Genomic DNA, 4,322 nt, shown 5'->3' with positions numbered 1-4,322 from the left:
ACAATGCTATAATAAAGAAATTTATGAAAGTAAATTGTTATTTGTCAATCATACGTAAATAAAATGTTAAAAGCATGTAGTAAAAACAAGCTAGAGTTCGAGAAATCAAGTAAATAAAATACAATGTGTGTAACACATTGTTGTTTTGTCATTTAGCATTACAAAAGTTGCAAACTCTAATTCCTAAAAACAATTATGGTATACTCTATCACACAAAGAACGAAAAGAAAAATGTTTAAAAACCACAAACTAACGACTGTCTTCCGTTTTCGCCTCCAGGGTCTAACGAACATAAAGAACAACGATTACTAGAAATCGAAACTAAGAGCACATTCTCCAACTCCTTAGTCAAGCCTCGCTCAAACACATTGATCAAATAACTCAGGAGCATGGAGTCACAAACGAGAGTGATTGGTCCATCTGTTGGCAAACCAAACTCGTCTTCAGACATCCTCAAAAGCTCTTTGAAAACATCGGTGTTTAGATACCATAATGGGATGACAAAACGAGTATGGTCAGTTGTGTAAACAACGAAATGACCCTTGTTTGCCATTCTTTCTGCACAACAGCTTTTGGATGCCTCTTTGTGCCATTTTCTAGCCATTTTCACGAGCTTCCTAGCTGTCATCATCATTAATGGGCTCTTTCTTGATACTGTCTAGATTTGTAAGGCGTTAGCAGAAAGATGTTTGTAGTGCAAATCTAGCTAGAAATTGGCCCGTATTTATATGCATAAGCTCTTGAAAAGTGGCCAAGTTTAGGGCATCTTGGATGTCTGGAATGTCTCCTAACAAGAACATGTGGTTAGTTAAATGAGTGTTAGGCAAATCGCAACATCCACATTAACCAAGATTCCATGGTCTAAGATTTGTGGCTATACTAGCTCATAAAATTTACGCTAATTATATATATATATATATATATATATTTGTATCATTTTTCATTATGAATCAAAAAAGTTTTAGATCGTTCAATTAGTAGACAAAATTCTTAAGACGTTGATGGCACATCTGATTTCCAACATGTGACTATGGGTTCCAAGTCATATCCAATAGGCCAAACCGACACGGATGAAGTAATTGTTTGAGGCACGAACTAACAGAAAGATCGAAGATGTTCACAATGTGTCCTTGAAGTACTTTGAACATTTGAAGCAATCTGTGGACCAATTTGGTGATACGAGTGGTTGAAATTGGTTCGGTTTGCGGATATTTGGAGATATGCTTCTTGATTGATCTTGGATGTGTCCTAAAATTGCTTTTTTTGTGTAGATGAAGCTGATGGATGCTGAACCTCCAATAACCCATAGTTTATGGTCCAAAAATGGTAGTCGAAAATGCATCGTATGTTGGTTTGGTTTAATTTATTTCAGGCAGTCGTATATATCTAACTTCGTAGATTGTTTTTGATGCATGTAAACATAGTACCCAAAATTAATTAAAGCACATATGTGATATGTCTGATTTATTTTAGACGTTATGTCTGATATTTTGTAATCATGTGGTTCATATATCCATGCATTGTATATGGTTCTAGTTATGGGGACTCTTTTTCTACATATATGTATGTATTGTCGACAATAAGAGTAAACTACTTGTTTCTTGGTCCAATATCTAAAAACACTACCAAAAATCTAGTTTTGATATTTTTAACAATTTTTTTATTAACCTGGATATTCAACCTGCTATGCGAGCTGATTAATCTCAGGATGACCACCTGCTTTGCAGATAGCCTGGAGTCACCGCATTTGAACCTCTCTAGATCTCCTGGTACTTTTAACCTTTAAAGTCAAACTCAAACTACATCAGGCACCATTATTATTATGACATAAAAATGAACATAATATCAACAATGCAATTATATAAACCAAAAACCAGTAGATATTTCAGTAGCAAAGCAAAATGTTATGTCAACGGCAACAGAACCCCAACATCAACAAAGAAAAGACAGCAAAACTAACCACAACGAATTAAAAAAAATAGATTAAAATAAACTGTAATTTTCGAAAATGTACCGGAAAACGAAAAATCATTGCCGATTTCGATAAGCAACAGTAAGAAGCAACGACTTGGAGAAGAAAGAGTAAAAAGCAACCAAGACTAGTATCATCAACTTCGATAAGTAACAGTAAGGAGAAACGATCGGGAGAAGCAACGTTACGAACCGAAATCATACAAAGATGGACACTCACCGTCAATTTCGCGGATTGGGTTGCCAAAGATACAAAGGGTGAAAGATTGAGAGGATTTACAGAAATAAGCGGCCTCGGTTTGGCCGAGAATCGGAGATCATAGGGTTTGTGTAATGGCCGATTGTATCATATATCAAACCATTGGGTTAATGAAAATGCTAAAAAGAAAATTTGTCTTTCAAAGCTGATAAGTTGTTTCAAATAAGTTAGAAGGGAGTAATTTAAATCTTCTAGACTGGCTATACCACTTTATTCATAGGATCAAAAAATAAACCGTCTTATCTAAAGACGTTGTAACAAGTTTATATGATGTTTATTGGGCGTCGTAAAATTATTTAAGGACATTTTCATTAAAAAAAACCATCATATTAGTTATTTTATAGGACATTATTTGAAAAAATGAATTATAAAATATAAGTGTCCTATAAAAAGATAAGTTTATAGGACACTTTCTCAAAAGTGTCCTATAAAATAGTTAATGCGACATTTTTGTATGAAAAGTGTATTAAAAATTTGTTAAAACATCCAAAAACGCCATGTAAATTTATTATAAAACTTTTAGATAGGGCATTTTATTTTTTTGGTCATATAAATTAAGTCTTATAAATGGGTGATCGACTGCAACTTTTTGTCCACCACTCACGTAGTTACGTGGCTTGTTAAGCGACCCCTATCACGTAGGTGGTTGTGTGTCTCCCTATTTCAATATTCACCACTAGTTTGGGCTTCTTTTGAGCCCGTTTTACTAGCTCTTTCACAAAATAGTTTGTTATTTCTTGGATTTGCCCCGGATCGATTCAAATGTTACAAAACCGGTTCAATCATGATCAATTCCTTTCGTTACCGTCTGAATGGCATGTTCAAATCAATCAATATCTCCCCATTTCGGCCACCCGAAAACTCAACCAGATCACCAACCCGTCCAACCCAACCCATAAATAACTCAATTAAACTCGACCCCGCCAAGCCGTCAAACTACTAACGAATGGGATTGAAATTGGGTTATGCTTAGATCAATCCAACCCAACAACCCATCAATAACATATATAGTGTCGAACTGTCGATCATATATTATTATATACATGTTAGTTCTATGCATTGCTTTTATTATGTATTTTCATATGTTTTCGTTTGTGAGTTGATGTTTATATTTCTATGTGGCTATACGTTGCCCAAAGAGATTACCACCAAAGAAAGATGGGAAAGAAACTCGAAGGAAGAAGAATTGGAAATTAAGTTGGAGATGTCCGAAACTGTCATTGTCATTGTCATTGTCATTGATTTAATGTATTTCTTACAATTGGAACTTTTAAATTTTAATTTTAATTCTAATATTTGAGTTGAACGTATATATTTAAATCTTTTTATAACTTGGATTGTTTAAATGCTTCAACTCTTCCAACCAAACTCATATACACTCATACATCGTGGTTCAACTATAAGCCATTGGTTTAACAAGTCTTTCGACAACCACCACCACCTCCACCTATGTCTTTACGACCTTCTCCATCATTAAGATCCGTAATGATCCTTTAGTTCAAATATGACTCATCAAGCTCCATTAATACCCATTATGACTCATTTAACTCCAATTTGATCTATTAAGACTTAGTAAAGCTCAATATAACCTAATATATTTTGTTACAACTACAGAAGGCCAAATGGCCCCGGCTTGTCCCCGAAACCGAGACCGGCCCAGCCCGAGACCGATGGGGACCGGCAGTCTGGGCCGGTTACGATATTCCACTGAAAACAAGGCCCGGCTAGAACCGGCATGATTTTTTATTTTATTTTTATTTATAAATTAATTTTTAAATGTATTTTTAAGTATATCTTGTAATGTATTTTTAAATACTAGAAGGGTACTCGCACAATGCAGCGAGATACATCTCGATTTTAATATTTCATTTTATTCTGTCTCCGTCGATGTTATAATACGATTTTATGTGGTATCGAAAAAATGATAATGTTTTTTTATTTTTTTGAATAAAATATAAATTTGAAGGTATCATAAAATTTTGAAAAAAAATAATATCGATTTTAATATCAAATTAAATATTTAAAATTTTTTGTTTTTTGTGTAATTTCTTTAATTCTTTTTTTTATTATAATTTAATTTAAATTTAATAAT

Source organism: Cynara cardunculus, assembly GCF_001531365.2.
Source record: "Cynara cardunculus var. scolymus isolate 2C chromosome LG 13, CcrdV1, whole genome shotgun sequence".
NCBI lineage: Eukaryota > Viridiplantae > Streptophyta > Magnoliopsida > Asterales > Asteraceae > Cynara > Cynara cardunculus.
Note: the sequence above shows the minus strand (reverse complement) of the source record.